We start from the raw sequence: 18958 nt of genomic DNA, 5'->3' as shown, positions 1-18958 counted from the left end.
CAGGAGAAGTTTACAAAGAACGTGATTGAAAGTGTAAAGCGGCAGATGCCGACGTTAAACTCCAGTTTGATTTGAGTATAACGATCTGAGACACAGCCCTGAGCCGCCGCCCTCATGTTAATACAGAAGCATGCCCCTGGGACCTGAGTTACCCGGAGAGAATAAACACAATATAGAGTCATCTTACCTCCGAGCCGAGAGAGCAACGTTAGAGGTAGGAGAGGGAAAAGTGTGGCTCTCCTCCATCCTACCTCGGCCGGTCTGTCGCAGGGCTCCGGCAGCGCTGCCGCCGACTGCCCAGCTGGGATCCGCTCCCCAGCGTGCTCCCCCCGCCCCCCGGCAGGCAGTCCCCAAACTCAGCCCAGCACAAATCCAGAAGTCAGGGGCAGCGTTTCGAGTCAATCCGTGCCGGCGCAAATTCCCCATGGCTTCTCTCCGCCAGAGCGTGGAACAAAATTGCCGGTTACCCTGAGTTTTTGTCAGGCTTTATTGGCAATCTAGGAGCAGGTAAGGCGGCTGCTGGCTGCCAGCGATTCCCGTTGCACTTGCAGAGAGCAGCAGAAGCCGGTGGAAGTGGGAGTGTGGTCTGCTCTTCATTAGGGAGGGGGGAACGGACCCTGGAGGTGATGCAGCGAAACACTTCTACTTCCTTGCATTGTGTTTGTTACAGATCACGGGCGCTCTCCTTTTATAACATTCACTCCAAGCATTTTCAAACCCAACCGGAATAAGTTCCGATCCTCCCCTTTAGTTTACATTGGGGTTGTCAAAGGATTAAATAAATGAAACTTTATTTGACCGTGGAGTTTACAGACCCTGGGATCCCTGCGCGCTCTGGCCTTATTCTAATTCTATAGCGGTAATTACCCTTCGTTTCTTTAAGTGCAATAGATTTATTGCCTTAGAGACTATGCACAGTTTGATTGAATTATTCATTTTTTTTCTTTGGTGTAGACTGCATCTGGGGACTGATGTGACGTGTAGATTTTTTTTTTCAGGAACAAAGGGAATGTGGAAATGAAAGAGAGAGGGAGAGAGAGGCTGGCAGATGTGATGAGATGCGGTGAAGGTGTATCCAGCTTGGCACTCCCACTCCTCTCTTCTCCTCTCATTGCAGCCCTGGGTGACTCTCAGGCTAACACAAACAGCTTTTCTTCCGCAGCCTGCCCTCTGTCACTGTAAGTACAACAGCCTTCTCTTATCAGCATGCAAATTCCAGCCACTCACTACCTTAGCCTGGTGTTTGCACTTTAGATTTACAGAGGGGACCTTTAAAATGAACTTTCCGAGACAGGAAGGGGTTTTCATGTCAAACTTGCTGTTATTTTCTTTGTAAAACTTTATGTGGTTTTTCCACTTCCCCCCCCCCTTTTTTTTTTGGACCGGGGGGGTGGAGTGGGGAGACTGTTGCTGCGGCTTTTTGCTTCACTATCAAGATGATGCACAGTTTCAAATGAAATTAAAATCCGCTTGATCCTCTTTCCGCCAGGACAATACATTGTGTTGGCAGATGACGCTGTAAGGAATTCAGAGTTTTTGTTTTCAGTCAGATCTTTAGCTTTGGGCGTTATAAGATGCAAACGTCCCCTAAATTTTGAGGAGATCGCCAGAGGTTCTTTTTCTAGGGGAACTCGTATCAGATGATGGGTTTGCTTATGAAGAAACGTGCCATAATATGCTTCTATCTAGTCTAACAAAACTTTCTCCCAATCATATGATCAGGCTTTAACTTCTTTTCCTTTAGCTTTCTCTCAGATGCTGTTGATTATTTTGCAAAAGTTTCTCTGAACATCTTTAACAAGCCTATAAAAAGTCTTCATTGTCGGAGAGGTTCAGCAGAGGGAATTTATAAATATGTCTGTTAATTGTCCGGCATTAATTGGGGAGAGGAGTTTAGAATTGGGTGAATGACTTTTAAGGTAGAATTTCTTGCCCTTTGAATCAAAACTTCTGAGGCTGTTCCACCAACTCTACAAGAGTTGTAGGTTTGCTCATCATGTTAAAGATGCGGTATGTAAAACAACACATAGACAGGTTGCTTCGCTTGTTGAATATTGCCTTACTTTAACGTATTTAATGAGGGAGACGGCGCAAAATGCAATGCCAGCTGTGAACAGGTAAGTGCCCCGACGTGAACTGAGCGCCTCCGATCCCTTCCCTCCGCAAGGACCCACAGCAGTTCAGCATCCCTCCTCAACATCTGCCTGCGCTGCCTGCCCTGCTCTGCCTGGCTTCAGCCTTAATGAAGCAAAAGCGAGGGGAGCAATTTAAAACGCGGTCTCTAAACGTATGGCAACGCTAAAAGTAAAAGCGTTTTCTTGTTTCTCGGCACGTGTATACGTATCTACACGGCGGGTGTTCACTTATGCAAACAAAGAGGGAACCACAATTATTCCTGTGCAGCGCACATACTCGCACATTTGCATACAATGCCCAAGGAGTCCTCTTTTTCTACCGCGGAGAAGTTGTAGCTCCCTGGCACTGTGCGTTGCATCTGTAACTTAATTGATCACACAGGGGAAGCAACAAGCTGGAGAGTATTCCTTGCGCTCCGCCTGGGAATGTGGACGCATCTCTGCGGTGTCCTGCCCCAGCCGAGTGTCATTCTCCGCAAAGGATTTTCGGGAGTGCAGCGAGATGCTCCCCCGATTTGGAGCTAGGTGGGCGGTTAGATTTATCTGATGCCTTAATTATCTCTTGTCCCATTACCGGCTTGTACTTAATAAGGAGGACGCTACATTTGAGGAGTGGTGGTTTGTGTTTTTTTTCCTGTTTGTTTCTTGAAAGAAAAAAACCCACAAACTTCCAGTAACAAACTGATGGGCTTGCAAACTCGGGCAGGATAGTTCGTCCCTGTATTCTGATTACATCTCGTTTCTTACAGAGCTCATTTTAGCGCGCCAAAGCTACTAGTTATGCAAAAAGTCAAGGTGTTTCCTTTATTTGCAGCAGGTTTAAATGTGTTACAAGGAAAGTGTTAGTGACCAATCATTCATATAATTTAAGACTAAAAAGGACATAGCAATGTCTGGAAAGGCAGCTATTTCCTGATATTAAATCCACAGCCCAGATAACTGCAGCAAGGTGAATACTTTGAATTAGCTGAGCGCAGGTGAATACAAACTCAGTATTTACAATCTTACAATTTACCCCCCGTCTCCGAGTTTCAGTTTTTCAGTATCTTTTCTTAAAATTGAAAGAATGCATGGAAATTAGCTACTATGCCCGCAGCCAGCTAATTTGGTGATAAAGCTTTACTAGATAATTTTAAAGTTCTGTTTCAAGGTGTTTGCTGCTTGCCGAGTAGGACTTGATTGCTCCTTTTATCGTAGTGGAATTGCCAAAAATACTGTATAAAATAGGTCCGCTATTCCAAGAGGTTCTGACTTAAAACTCATTTTCCCTGGACTCGACTCGAGAGGGACGATAGTACCTCGGATAGCAAGGTATAGGATGCAACGTGCACGACGCTAGTAGTGTGTTGAGTTTTACAGCTTGTTAACAAAATGAAATAGAGCCAGATCAGATCAGTCCTGTGCCATCACGTTAATGCTCAATTTTCATCACGTCCTTATGAAGCAAGGTTCATTCGCAGTGGGGCTGAATATGCTTCTGGATCTAACCTATTCCGCAAATTTCTACTTGAGAGAGGAGGAAAGCGAAATCAGGCTTTCTCCTCGTCTTTTTGGCCTCTATAAGTTATGAAGCTATTTTAAAATTAAAAAGTTTCTCTGTTACTAACTGTTCCAGGCGCCTTCTGGAAAATGGGGAGAAAGTGCCAAAAATACAGAGATGAATCAACAACTTCTCTCTCTCTCTCTCATTTTGTGGGCTTGAGGTTGCTTTCCGCACTCCCATCTTAACAACAGTTTAGCCTAGGTGTGAATAATATCAAAAGAGGGAGACGTTAGCTTTGCAGCGCTGTTTGCCCACCTGATCTGCGGGCCCCTGACAGTTTGAAAGACTCTTTTATGTTTACCTTCGGCATGTAAAAATACAGCAGAGAGACTTTCTTGGGTTTTGCAGCACTCTGTGCCACTGGTTGATTTTTCTCCTCGGTTCCTTATAGTTTTCCCTTCTTTCTCCCAGATTTCCCTCCCCCCCCAATTAGCACTTCCAAGGGAGCGTGAGTTCCTAAATTGGTATTCAAGCTGATAGTCGAGTCCCTATCTGTTGCTTTTTGGTAGGCAGAAAGAGAGATATTTATATATTGTCGCTGCTAAAATCTCTCGTCGTCGCCACGAGAATCCCAACTTCAGCTCGACTCCGTCCTAAATCAGTTTTTTCTTCTCCGGTCATACCTGTCTCTCCCTTCTAACTGTGCTCACGTTTTACCTTTCTGTTGAACGCATCACTAAACAGTTTGTGGACTCTGAGTGCCTTCTCCTTCCTCCTCTCCCCTTCCTCTCCCCCGGGTCCCTGCAGCCGGACTCCCCTCTCCAGTGTAATTCATACTTTACGTTTCATCTGGTTTTTACCCCGACCGGGCTGTGGGATCGGGCTCCTCAGAGCCCCATTTATCAACTGTCAGTAAGCGCTTGCTGAGTGCTTTCTTTCTCGTCCCCGCTTCCCCACCAGTCCTTCCCATGTCCTGCAGATCGTCTCTCTCCCGCTTTTTTTTTTTTTTCCTCTCCCTCCTTGACTTCTTTTTTTTTTTTTTGATTTGCGAGCGGGAGCCCGGTAGGACTTTTTTGGCGTGTGCCTCCCCACGCACTCCCCGGGAAGCGCCGTGCCGGGCGGGGGAGGGCCGGCGTGTGACACGCCGCTCCCCCCGCGCAGCCCCGGCCCCGCGAACCGGCTCTCCCGGGACCCCCCCCCCCCCCCGCTCCCCCTCCTCCTTTTCCGGCCCCCGCCCGCCCTCGGCTCCCCGCCCTCGCACCCCCTCCCCGGTAACTTTCTAGTACCTTTCCTCACCACTCCGGGCAATCAGTGGTCATTAGAGGAGAGAGGTTTAAGGTTTCATTTGTCTAATAGCAATGTGAGTGGTGATAGCTTCTCGGGGATGCGGCTGGCAGCCTGGGGTGATTTCACTTTCTGTTTTGTGCTCACTTTCTCCGCAGTTGTTGCTTTCCCCGCTCGCTCGCTCTCAGTCTCCCTCTCTCTCTCTCTTCCCCTCTCCCTCTCTCTCTCTGTGTTGTCTCATCTTGCCTGTGCTGTCTGGGCGGGGGAGCCCTGCCTCCTTTTGCCTTCCTCAGATCAATGCCCTGGCCACTCACTTTCTGATGTTGCACGACGGGAAATGCTTTGAATACTTACGACATGGCCGCTCACATTGATTGCCAAGATTGACAGCAGTAACCATCGCCTTCACTTGTTTCAGGAGGGAAAAAAAAATAATAATAATGAACCTGATTGTAACCAAATCTCCAGGCAACCCATCCGCAAACTTCTAACGATCGGGATCCTGCACATCCATGGCCCGGAGAAACACCAGCAGACTCTAGTTCATTTATTTTATTTTACTGAATTACCACCTATTTATTCCTCTTTCTCTCTCCCCTTTCACCTCCTTCCCTCTTTTTTTTTTTTTTTTTTTTTTTTTAATGAAAATTACCGAAGCGCGTTGCAAAAAAAAAAAAAAAGGAGGCTCTCCCAGTGCTTTGTGCCACACTGGATCCCGAGGAGGTAACCAGGAAAAAAAAGCCCTATTGTGTTGTATACCTGTTGTTTGCTGTGGTGTGTAGTGCTGCGTGGCTTGGTGGTGGTGGTGGTGGTTTAATGGGTTTTCGCTGGATTTATGTCGCTTTGCAGGAGAGAATCCGGTTCCCCCTGCGCTGTCTTTAATGGGTTGTTAGTTGCAATTGAGTGAAGCAGCAGCGTCCGGAGGTAGATCTGTTGTTTAGCTTTTAACATTGCTGAATTCACCCCTTCCCCCTGCCTCCCCATGCACGATTATTTACTTTTATACCACGAGGGTGTTGTGTTGTGTTGGTTTTTTTTTTTTTTTCTTCGTAGAGAAAAGTAGTTATAGTCTCGTCCCCATGCGAGTTTCCGGGGCTGTTTGAATCCCGAGGTTTCCGAGATGTTAAGGGACCCCAGTACCTTCAAATCACAACACTTTCTCATCCTTCCCGTGTAGAGTTTATTTTAAAATGTAGTGACAGATCAGCGTTGTATTTTAAGATCACCCACGGCAGGCGAACACATGGTGCTGGGAAGATACTGTACGTAAGGAACTAACACGAGAGGGAGAGAGAGAGAGAGAGAGAGGAAAAATAAAATCCGAAATAAATCTTTGAGAGCAGAGCGCTGCTGTCATTACTCCGAAGTGCTCGCGTGGGTTTCTCTTCACGGATAACCCCAAAAGACACGGGATGGAGAAAGACGAAGGGAGTTTAGTGGTGCTTTTAAATTCTCCGTTAAGTTTGAGGTGGGTAACTGCTTTGAAGTTCGCCACAAATGAGTGCTATCCTCGGAGCATGGAATAATACAAAGCTACTGGAGTGGAGGTGGTAATGCCGGTTTTGGCCACACCGGGGCACTGTCCCGAGGATTTGCAGTTCCGTGGCGGCGCCTTATCTCTCCAAGCAGAGGGTTTGGATAAAGTTATACTGAAAACTTTAAAATTGATATCGCACCCTAATTTGTGATACACAGGGAGGGGGGAAGAAAGCAGTCCATCATCAGAGAGCTCTGTTTACACCCGGGGAAGGGGAGATGTGTGCCGCTTTGTGGCAACGTTCGACTTGGGATTTCTTGCTGCCTTAGCTCTTTGCCGGAGGTCATGCAAATCGACCTTAAAAGAATGCATAAGCCATAAATTAAAATAAACCCTTAGCCAGAGGCTGATCCATAAGTAGACAATACCTAACCTGGACAAAACGGCTTCCTTTGCGAGCTGAAAAAAAGACTAGTGCCTAAACTAAATGCAAAGTAAGTTTTCAGGAAGTATTTCATTTACTATTATTATTACTACTATTCTTTTAAAATAAAATAGTGGCAGTTGCAAAAGCTAGCGCAGCTGTTTACAGACGGTGCTGTAGGATACGAGTAAGGCAAGGTGTGTCTGGTGGAGAGCTTGTTCTTTTCCTGGCTTTCACTACCTTCGAAGCTGTTTGTTTTTTGATTGGGGATAAGAAGCCTCTTTAACCGTATAAGCAATTTAATGTTTTATCTCGGATAATGCTGAAGAGTTTATGAACAAATCTGGGTTGCCTGCAAATGTCACATGCGCGCACACAAGCTGTGTCTGTATATAATAGTCTCGGGGCTTGTTTTTTTTTCCCGCAGTTTTTGACAATTGTTCCATTCATGATCCTGAAAGGAATCATCAGTGGGAGCTAATGAGTGTGCCTCTGCGGCTTGCCCTGCTCCGGGGAGGAGCGGGCACCGGCGCTGCCGCCGAGCCCGCTCGTGTAATGCATGCACGCGTGTACCGGCGGCGGGGTCGCCCCTGCGTGAGCGCGGCCGTGTGTAGATACGTGAGAGAGAACATATAGGCGTGATGTGAGCAGGTACTTTCCACGCGTGCATTAATAATTGAGCTGCCAGAGAGTCGCTCCTCTGCCGGGAGAGCTTCCCAGCTGCCTTCCCGAGTCGTGTCGAGCAGCATCGAGCAGTTAACCCGCTTTGCAGCAGGGGCTGTGTGCTTTAGCAGAGCAGGGCCTTGAGGTCAATCAGAGGCACTGATCAGATCGATTTGATTGCTGTCTTTGCTTTCTGCGGGCCGTTTCACGGTGGTGTTGGGTGTTTTGTTTCTTTTCTTTTTTTTTTTTTTTTTTTTTAAGGACGGGAAGGAGTGAAAGTGGCAACGTGAAAAGACAATTAGTGTTGTGTCTGAGTGGCGGGGGTGGGGGGGCTGCAGGGAAAGTCAGCCTGGTGGGAGCCTGGGGACGACAGATTACTTCTGTCCTAGGGGTGTTTCCCAAAAACATAGACGGTGAAACTTTCTGTGATAAAGTAATATATCTTCGCCTGCTGTTTGTAGATAAGGTATATGTTTATTAAGCTAATTTAAATAGCCTTCGGCACACGAGCGGCACTTTGTTCCTACTGTTTTCTTTTGCCCTCATTTTAACATTTTTGGTATTTCCAGCTTCAGTGCTGATCGTGAAGGCAGAAGAACAGTTTTATCCAGTTCCCAAACAGGGTTTCAAGTCCAAAAATTAACGAATTTCCCTTTCTGTATTCGTGTAATGGAGTAATTTTGAAACCTGTTTTGAGACTTCGACTTGACTTGACTTGTTTTATTGACGTGCTTGTGCCCACTCATTTAATTAAGCCATTATACCATAAAGTAAATAATGAGAATGAATGTGAGATATGTGCATGTAGTCTGCCATTATATACAAATATTTCCCTGGAAAAGACGCTTAAAAAAACTTTTTTCAGCACACCGTGATTCTTTGGCAAGATCTTATTGCAGGTTTTTGTTTTGAGCCAGGATATTTTGCGTGTTTCCGTGCTCACAACGTTATATGCACACTACACTCAGAATATAAACAGCAAGCGTACCTAGCAGCTCATTCTAGTAAAACTAAGAAATAATCTATTTATAGTGAGTACATTTAAAAGAAAATAATGAGGTCATTTGGAGTATGCTGCAGTTTGAAGTAGCTCAACACCTGGCAGAAACTACATACGCGTTTTCTTCAGACTCTGCGCTATCCATAACTTTTCCTTATAATACATTCTTGTGTTAAGTGAGAAAGGCTGTTTGTAAAACAATCCCCTGGCTGGTTCCAGTGTTGGGTGAAGCTGATCCTGTAATGGCATTTTGTTTTGAACAGTTGCTGTAGTTGAAGTTCCCTCATAAGGTAAGGTGGCACTGGGTCTGAAAGGAGGTCCAAATGCCACATTTATAATTAGACTGCCAATTCAGCACATTGTATCTATTGCTATACAGGGATATACTGCTGTGTCTGGTCTCTCAATAGACTGTATTCAGAATTAGCCAATTCAACTGCTTAAACTTTGGAGTCAAATTTAGAATAGGCAATGAGAGAAGGAAAGAAAGAAAACAATAATGCTTTCTTTTTTCCTCAGCTAGCTATTAAAAGCCAAAGAATATACGGAAACCAAACCAGGCACTGCACTTGGAATCAATGCACCAAGCGCAGCCCGGCCAACCTCGCCTGCAAAACCATTCCGAAGCGCACTTCTCCGGGGGGAGGGGAAGGTGAGCCCTGGGCACCGCTCCCAGGCCGCTTCCCTGCCCGCCGACGGACTCCCGCGGCCGGGGGAGGGGGCGCGGGGCCCGGGGCCCCGGCGGCGCGCTCGCTGTCGCCGGCTGGGGCGGTCGGGGGCCACCGGGCCGGCCCCCGCAGCCACTCGCAGCGTGCCAGCGGCAGCTCCCTCCCGGGGGGGTGGTGGTGGTGGGGCTGGCCCTCCGCGCCCCGCGGAGCCGGGTGGACTGTCGGAAGGGCTCCCAGCCCCGCGGCGGGCGGGGGCAGCCGGAGCCCCGCGGGGAAGGAGCTGCCGCCGCCGGGGGACCCCGCGCCTCCCAGGGCCGCCGGGCCGCGGGGTCGGGCTGCTGGCGTCTCCCCGCGCTGTCCCCGGATTTACGGTTCCTGGCTCCTTTTCTCCTGTCACACTTTTTGTTTCGCTCACTCTGATTTCTCCGGCCTCCTCCCCTAGAACTTTAATTCATTCAGCGATGAGAATGTAAGAGGCCCTTTGGTCTGCAGGCTCGCATCCTCTGCTAAATGCATTATTTTCTCTCTCTTCTTTGCAGTTCAGTACTCTGCTTCAGTAGTGCTGGGAGACTTTGCTGGGCTGCTTCAAAGCTCACGTAGCTCCCTTTTCTGCTAGATCGTAGGGTGCAAACGAGTGCCATGTGTACAACACGTAGCATAAAGGGAGTGAGACAGATGGCTGTCTCTCCCTGCACATTGCTGATTCTCTGCTGAACTTAGGTATCTCTGCGTCATTTTTTTCTTCCTACATTTACACACTGGTGAAAGTGAGAAGAGAAACAAAGTGGAGCCCATCAGTTCCCTTCATAAGGCCACTAGTGCTTGACTTGTAGAAAATAATAACTTGATGACCAAAGTTAGTTGCCTTCACTTGTCAATTTGATTTTGTTCACAAGTGGGAACTGCCAGTGCTTGTTCCCTAGCCGGTGGTTTTTAATATGTGGCCAACAATTGTTAGTGGTCACTTCCAGCTGAACTTCTTTTGCTCAATGGGGGAAAAAAATCCCTTTGGACATGTTTTTTGCATCTTTGATTGTATTTTTAGTCAAAAATATCCATGTATGTCTGCAGTTCTTAGAGGCCTTGGAATATGTTGTGGTAATAAAGGCCAGAGCTTTGCATGATAATGGCAAATCCAAATATGTTTTTTCTCAGTGGGCATTAGAAAGTTTCTTTAGTCATGACCTTATATCTGCTAAACACTGTAATCACCTTGGGAGATATCACTTCAGGAAGCATATCCATTAATCTTTTACAGTTGGTTTGATTTTCCCCTTAAAAGTGTATAGATCCCATTTAAAAGGCTTCTGTCAATTTATTTATTTATTTATTTCACAGAACAAAAATTACTTAGGAAAGAGAAGCAGTGATGCACTTTTCTTTATACCCCATACAATGGGGTGGTGTATATTTCTTTTTCTGTAGTGTGACTTTAAAGATCAGTGGTCTGGTTTGGCAGAGGTTGTGTGTAATGACTAAAGTTTTAAAAGTTATGTAAATAGGGCTGTTTGTGTATATATAAGCTATGTCAGCTGAAGTGATACAAGGACATATTTTTGAAACATTTCAGTTAATATAGTAAATCACAGAGACAGAGCTTTGAAACATTTCTGCATGATGTCAGAACCTGTGAGAGAAGTACTGCTTTATGAGGTATTCAGTAGTTCACATACAGCTTATTCGTCAAGTAGCAGCAAAACACAAAGGTGCACGTTTGTGCAAGTTTTCAAGTTTGTGCCTTAGTAAGCTGATTTCTAGGCACCTCTCTCAGTGTCTTTTTCTGTAATTTTTATTTACACCGTTTTCTGTTTTTTCCTTAGATAGAACAGCAAGAATGGGAACTTTAGGGGACTTGTTACCATAACACAGAAACTGAATTTCCTTTTATTTTATACAAGCTATTCAGAATTTTTTAGACATGCGATTCTCCCACAGTATCTATTAATGTATCATTACAGGCCACGACATCATATTGTGAAAACAACAAAATATGGTATAATGCTGTCATCAGTAAGGTTGTGTACTTGGGCCAGTGTGATGTCTATATGAAATACGTGTATATTTATTTAGATGTAGTTCTGCGCAGGAGAGAGAGATCTGATAGACGTATTTGTTGGAAAGCAGCCGATTTCTACAGTGATAAAACTGGATAATTACATGTTCCCAAAGCCTTTTCAGCACAGAAGTAGGTGTTCTTTTAAAACATTATTCTGTAGCAACAACAAATATTTGTGACATCATTGTAAGAGATTTTCTGCCAATTTTTAGTTTACTGTCTTTCAGAAAGTCTAGAGTTCTTTGGCACTGGTGAAACTGCTACACATACCCATCGTATATTCAAGTATTCAGTGAAGTTTTAAATAATTCTCTTTCAATTAGTACAACAGGAACCTGAAAAATGGATTTTCTCTTAAAGAAACAAGAATCAGTACATAGACATTTCTTTCCTCTTCTTGTATATTTTAAAATACTCATATCAGTTTTATGTTTACTGTCTCCTTAAATTAAGAAGAAAGAAAACAGTATCCCAAGTTTTAAAATCATTGCTCAGAAGTTAGTTTAATCAAATATTTCTTGAGCCTTGTGAATTGGAAAGAGTAATATAAAATTAGGTATATTGGTAAACTAGGTTAATCAGAGTCATTCATTTATAGTGGAGAATAAATATCTATCAGTCGACGTTTTTTTGAAGTCAGGCGAAACATTCCATCAAGTTAATGTGTTTAAGGGTATCATATCAGGCACAGACAGGTACTAGAAGTGATAAAAAACAGATAACCTGCAACAAAATGATTTACAGATGGGTCATTATCTTCTATAGAGGGGTTACACAGATCGTATTCTTTATAAAAAGAGAATGTAATTCTATAGAGCTAGGAGAATTATCTAGGTCTGAATATTTAATATTTTTTCCGAATGACTGGTAAGTTTCGTCAAAGCGAAATTTTTTAGCCTTCTTACAGGCATCATATTAATTTACGATATAGAAAAGTACTAGGTTTGTATTTTAAGAATTCTTTATGTTCATTTTACCTGTTTGATAAAGTAAAGCTTGTGAAACATTTTGCGTCTTCCTCTGGGAACTTTGTTGTGCATACCTTTTTAAAATATGCACAAAAATGTTATGTGCAAATTAAAAAAAAAAAAGAGCTGGCAAGTTTGATGTTTACTGGTTTATTAGATTTCAGAACCTATTTCATATACCAAGTGTCTAAGTTACATCTTTTCTATCGGCGGTAAGACAGGATGTCATTTAAATATTTTTTCCTTTCTTCTTGAGCTAGATAGAAAGGTGTACAGTCAATTGTTTCTCCAGTCGCTGGTAGACTGACAGAAGGCAACAGGAAACTCTAAAACCTCAGAGGTGCAGTATTGATTTGATTCCTAACTGCAAATCCTTCATATCATTGCTCCAAATATCTAACTTTACACCAATATTACCCATTCTTTTTATAGTGACACCATGCTTAGTAAAAAACTTCTAAGCACTGAGGTCAGGTGTTGAGATTGGATTCTAGTTTATTTTTTATGAATCAGATAAAGATTTCTGTGCATGAGACCGTATGTGAAGATGAGAGAACAAGAACATTTCCATATCAAAGGCAATATATCTGAGGCTGCATAGTAATTAAAATGCAGTGGTTTGGACTCTGTGCACTAGCACTTACGCAGAGCGTTGTTGGGACCTTGTGCAGCATGCAGGCGGTTGTCTCTTGCATACTTCTAGAAATATACTTATAATTTTGTACAAACATTTATGCCAGTCCACACTTTTCTGTGGATAATTTGTATTTCATCCAAACCATTCAAAGTAGAAGTTATTTTTTGAGCAACCCCCTCATTATGGCTTTTGTGCATCAACTATTTTTATTCTGGTTGTTTGTATTTCCTCTTACCAGAATGATGGCTTGTTTATAGTCATATTTTTTTGTGTTTCTCTAAGACCCCTTCCATATACCATTGAAATTTTACTACTCGCTCAAAATATCTTGTATTAGAAACAAAAATGCTAATATCTTTTTAGATTTATTGTAGATGGTGTGATTTCTTACATACCATACTTTATGGCAAATTAAATGCATGTGCTGGAACATAATTCTTGTAATGAAACAATATGTATTTACTAATTCCAACTGCTACACAACATAAGGAGAAATAATACATTACTCCAAGGACCTGCTGACCTGGGAAAATTGACATAAAATACTGCAGGGCACTCCCTGTCTGGATACTCTTTTCTGGAATAAATGTGACTAATTCCTGAGTAGATCGCCCTGGTGAGGAGCTGTTCCGGGAGGGCTGCTGTTGAATTGTTTACTTCATAAACTGTATTGGTCAGTGTCCCAGTGCGGAGGAGGCAGCGAGCGCTGCAAATTTCCTCATTACTCATAGATACTCGTTTTACAGAGGCTCTATCCATTAATGCTCCAAAACTACTGAGATGAAGCTTTTAGGAAGTCTTCATATTTAAACAGATGTTTGTACTGTGAAAGTATTGTATTACAGCAATCTTGCAATCTCGCTTCATTTTTCTAGTTTTACATTACAATTGGTGTATGAATACGTGAGTACTTTGAGCTTGAATATCACACTTTCAGAGATTGTTCTGCATGCTTTTTACATCTGTATTATTGTTGTGCATGGGCTTGTTAAACTGAGCTCCTGACCATTTGTGGTTAGTAAAAACCCGTGGTATTTTTGCACAAGTAGGGGGGTTAACCTCAATGTCATGGCCTAATTCCAGCTAAGATAGGATGTAGTTGCCCATCTACATTCTTCTTATAGTTTTAAGTGGCTCAGTTAATCCTCACTTCCTTTCCTAAATGCAGTAGAGTAGTGCGCTAAGGACACTCGCAGCATTTTACCTCAGAAGTACCAAATCCAGCTATTGAAGTAGTAGGTGGAACTAGATAATGAATCCCATCTTGGGAGTTTTCTGGATAAGAGGGGTGCCGTATGCCTGAATGCCTTATTATTATTAGAATTAACATTTTGAAGGATTTAATATATATGGTATTTGAACATTGAGCTGTTTCAGAGGAATATTTTGATATAATTTGATATTTGACAGATTCTCAGCTGGCACAAGCCAGTGTAACTCCCATTTACTTAAGTGGAAGAGTGCCAGTTTACTCTAGCCACAAGTGCATTCCTTAGGACGTGATGCAGTTCCTTCTGGATTCAATGGAAAGACCTTTCTGTGATTGTGTTGGGAGAGGGGTTGCATGTGAAGGCTCTGCTTGCACTGGATTCATGGTAGAAAATAACTTGGTTTCAGTTAGGGTGGAATCAGGTTTGTCTACGTGATGTTGCTTATGGCTTTAGGATGACATTTACAGGCATTCATCTCATGTAAATGACGTATTAGATCAACCCTCTCTCCATGTCTAATCTTTCAGTGGGACTTCTGGTATAGTACATGCAGCACGTGGGGATTCTGACTGCTTCCTGTAATGGTGGAGGCTGTGTCTGTACATTTTCTTTTTTTTCTTTCAGTCACACCTGATCTACTGAGGGCGGATTGTCTTCCCCCATATCCTTTAATATTTTTCTTCTGCTGAGGAATTCATGTAGGCCATTGCAGTAAGAATGTACTTTATTCAACCTCTAGTGCAAGTATATGTAGATGGACACATGAAAATTTTTTATGTACAGAAGTAGACATGTTTCAATATATTTTTTAGTAGTATTTTTGTTATGGTAGTTACATGCATACGTTCTTACATTCTGCTGGCTATATCTATTTTCATTGCTTGCCCAAAAGGTCAAAGATGAATTCTAGGGAAAGCCTTTCATGCTTTCTGGTTGCCTTCCATAGGCTCTGGTTCCCATTATACTACCTGTTCTTTCCACATAGAAATTATGGTACCTGTGGTATTTCTCTTTGAAAGTAATGACGGAACCTTTTCATTTATTTCAAAACAAGTTAGATGTGATCTGATTTTTGTCTTGATTTTGTGTGTTAGAAGGTAGTCAACTGGTGTTGGGATGAGCTGTGAGGAGTAAGTTTAGAGGAGTGTAGTGAGATGGAAAAATGTGAAATAGAAGAGATAAAGACAGAAAGTATTGCCACCTAATGTTCTAGAAAAAGGAGTAAGATAAAACATTTTCATTTACGCTGAGCCATAGTACAACAGATCTTTTGTACTCTTCTTACTGGTGTTATTTATGTATTTTGATCACTGTTAGAATACCCCAAGTTACAAATTTGTCAGCATACCTGCCAGAGAAAAAAAGAATGTTCCTATGGCAGAAGTTCTGCCGAGGTTTAAAGTTCTGAGTGGGAAGTCACTTTTCTGCCTTAAGGTGGAAGAATGTGCTCATATTGGCTATTCTGGCATCTGGCTACTTAGACTTGAAGAGCAGATGCTGTTAGCCTTTCTACTTAGAAGCTATATTGTTGCTGCAGGTAAATAAATCACAGGCTCCCTTTATTCTTCAAGAATGATTTGCACAGGTTGGGGATATGTTAGCTTATGCGTTAGCATGCCTTTGGGCTTCTGCACCACATGCCTGATGCTCCTCAGGGATGGTAAGTTTCAGGTAGCCCCCACTAGGTGCAACAATCCCTCTAACTTTTCACCCTTTGCTGCCTCCGTATACGAACTCATATAGACACGGTGGAGTCAGTTCAGGTGCGTCTGTATGCTCACCCACAACATTCAACCTAGACTTCAAGGGACCATGTCTACTCAGTATTCAAGCAATTAAGTGGGCCTTTGTTCCCTGCTTTGCGGATCTTCCCTCAGCCTTTGGTGAAAGCCAAAAAAGTTTTTTCTTTCCTCGCTTGTGTACACAGCCTTTCCTTGTGATTCCTTTTTTTTTCCTGTATCAGTGAAAAGTCTCCTTATTATTTTAATCTTCACAGTTGCCTCTAAACAATAATGATTCAATATGTAATGTTTATTTTAAGCATGTAACAAAAACTCTAATTAGCGATGGCAGTGGAGATACACCAGAGTGTATTTTAGTGCAGATATACTGCCGTGCGTTTTATGGGGTGAATGGGTGTGTCCTCTAACAGTTGATTCAAAAACACCATTGCACAACGCTCGAATGGAATGGGATCAAATTACAGACACAAAGTCAAGATGATGGTGTAAAAGCGAAAGGCTTTGAATGCTGTGAGTGTTAGACATAGTCTTTTCAGGGAAAGAGAAAATGTGAGTAGGAGAGAGAAGGTAGTTGAGCAACCTAAAGAGTAATTACTGAGGAATGAGCTGGAGTTTCTAATTTATGTAGTTTTCGCTTGGACAGGCTGAATTCAATTTTTCATGATGTGAGTATATTGTATAACATGTCCAAAAGCAAAAGGAACAGGAGGAAATTGTTTTGCTGAATTGTATGTAAGGGTGATTTCTTATAGAAGTACAAACTTCAAGGCATAAGCTGTTGCTGATTCTACTTCTGATGGATTCTTCTACCCCCCCCCCCCCCCCCGTCAAAGTGGCACAGAAATGCCTAGGATAACAACTAAACCAGTAAGAGACAAATCCAGCCCCAAACTGTTTTTGATTACTGCATTCCTCTTGTGGAAGACTTTCTATTTCAGTAATTCAGCATGGGATGATTAGATGAAGGTGAACGCTTGTTTCCCCTCACACTGTCTAAGCGTGGCTCCCGTATGATACTTCCTGTCTTTCACATATTGTCTCTTTAGTATCGATAGCAACTAGATGCAAATCAGCATGGCATCTGCTAGTTTGTTTTCAGCTGACCGGGCTAAACAGCAGATATGGAATTTATCGCCAGGAGGCTGTGACCTCATCACAGACAAGTGGCATTCCCACAAGCAGGTAATGAAGCACCCCTATTGAGTGTAGCTAAAGTCCAAATCCTCAGTAGAGTTATTACATATTCAATTTAAACAGCTCTCCCAAACTTTAAAGCTGTCCCTTGATTTTTTTTTTTTTCAAATCCACTCACTGTTGTAGCTGGAACAGCGGCTGTCGCTGGTCTCTGCTGATGCCACACTGTGCTGAATTGGGCCTTCTTGAAGGGATGAAAAATCAAAGGGAGAGGAAGAGGAGGGGAAGGGATATGAAAGGACAAAGATGGGAGGGAAGAGTGAATGTGTTGAACTGAATAATCACTGTAATGCTCTTATTGCTGTTGAACATGCATATCTGTAGTCAGACACTATTTGCTAATAGCTTGATACATTTAAATTATTAAAACTTCTCTAAATAGATGGTGTAATGCTGTCTTTTTGAGAAGATAACATGCAGTGGTCAAAAAAGTCCCCTTTAGTACTTACTGTATTCAAGACTGAACTCCATATTCCTTTTCTGTTGCTCATCGAGTTGTTCACAATACTTTGGGATGCAAGTTATCTGTCCCTGCTGTCTGAGAAAAAGTAGGCTTCCGGGGAAGGAATGAGTGGATCAGTTTGGTCATTTTTGTATTTTTTAGCAAGTCTTGTATGTGTACATAAATATTTGTGTGAACAGCCCATGAATACTTAGCATGAATCTTAAAGATTTTTGTGTTTTACTGATCCTTTAGCAACTGACTGATAGCAAATATTGTTGAAAGGCTTTACATATTCTAAATTATCAGTATAAATTAGTAAACCCAATACACTGGCACACCAGTTTGTGGTCTGAATGTTGAACGTGAAATGAAATTGTATTTTATGTCTTTAAAATAGTTGTGAATGGAGGAGTGGTAGCTTTTTGGTCTTGTTAGTGATGAAGGCTTGAGACTAGCTAAAAGCAAAGCAGAAATGAAACAGGCGCTTTAGAACCTGATGTAGTCAGTTTCTGTGGATGGGAAGGGAGGGAGAATACTTGAATGAGAGGAAACGAGAAGGGGGAAAAGGAAGAAAGAGGATAAGGTGAGAAGCAGAGAGACAGAAAAAGCCTAAGATGTGTGGGGGCAGAGCAGCATTAGTGGATGCAGCCTTTCAAGGCATACTTAATGACTTTATTCTCCTTCTTCACCTATGCTCTTCCACTTCCCAGGAAACTGAGGATGAGATATCAAATTGAGCATTTCTGTCACTCACAATCAAATGGGATATTAATTGAGCTTAGAGTGGGAGTAATGACTGAACAGCTGTTGATAACTGGGATGCATAACCTCCAGAACTGGGAATATTGTGTTATGTAAGAGGGAAACAGTTTTCCTACCTTGTCAGCTTTCTGGAAAGTTCTGCAGTTCTTGTACTTTTAACGAGGGAGGGTTTTTTTGACTTCCTGTGATAGAAAATTCTTTTAGGAGAAGTAGACCATGGCCTGCAGTCTTCCAGCTGTGCATGTTAGGCTGGGCTGGGCCCGCTGCACCATGGTTAAATAACTGAGACGCAGGCTGGCCTGCTAGTTTTGTTGTAGAGGTAAGAAACAGGGAGACAGTCCAAAAATACAAGAAATCTGAAGCTTTATCATAGGAGGCACTGAGCCACTGAAACTTCCAGTGAAGGATCCATATATCCTCGGCGTCTCTAAGAGTGTCCAGGGTTAGTAGCATCATCCCTGACTGTGTAATATACTTGTCCAAATGATGCACAGCAGCCACTACACAAAATAGTCTTTTACAATTTGTTTCAAATCTTGTTTCAGACATGAAGGTGCATGTGCTTTTTCTATTCACCTGAAGTTTTTCTGTGCAACTTTTTGCTTGATTAATGTGTCAGTATCTTACTAAGCTTTTTATAAAATTCAGATTCTGATAAAATGCCTTTACTTGTATTTAAAAATATTTGGTATATCTTTTTTTTCTTTTTTCTTTTTTTTTTTTTTTTTTGGCAATGAATAGGGCCCTGAAATAAAAAAAAAGAAAAGGCAGAACATAAAACAAACAACCCCTTTTGCACACAGATAAAA

At 42.7% G+C, this 18958-nt stretch overlaps 1 protein-coding gene across 5 annotated transcripts in view; it reads left to right on the top strand.

The window, feature by feature from the left end:
• The first annotated feature begins 1017 nt into the window (after positions 1-1017).
• SOX6 (SRY-box transcription factor 6) overlaps positions 1018-18958 on the top strand; it is a 381266-nt gene continuing 363325 nt past the window's right edge. For 2 of the 5 annotated variants that reach the window (XM_063331729.1, XM_063331723.1), the window contains exon 1: positions 6612-6873. The gene's annotated coding sequence lies outside the window, so the exon portion shown is untranslated. Of the gene's footprint in view, positions 1179-5567; positions 5626-6611; positions 6874-7230; positions 7455-18958 lie in introns of those variants that run through there. The other 3 variants (XM_063331730.1, XM_063331731.1, XM_063331728.1) reach the window with 3 other exon arrangements.

The sequence above is a fragment of the Chroicocephalus ridibundus genome, chromosome 4, assembly GCF_963924245.1.
Source record: "Chroicocephalus ridibundus chromosome 4, bChrRid1.1, whole genome shotgun sequence".
In the NCBI taxonomy this organism is placed as follows: Eukaryota; Metazoa; Chordata; class Aves; order Charadriiformes; family Laridae; genus Chroicocephalus; species Chroicocephalus ridibundus.
This window is presented reverse-complemented; position numbering and strand designations above follow the sequence as displayed.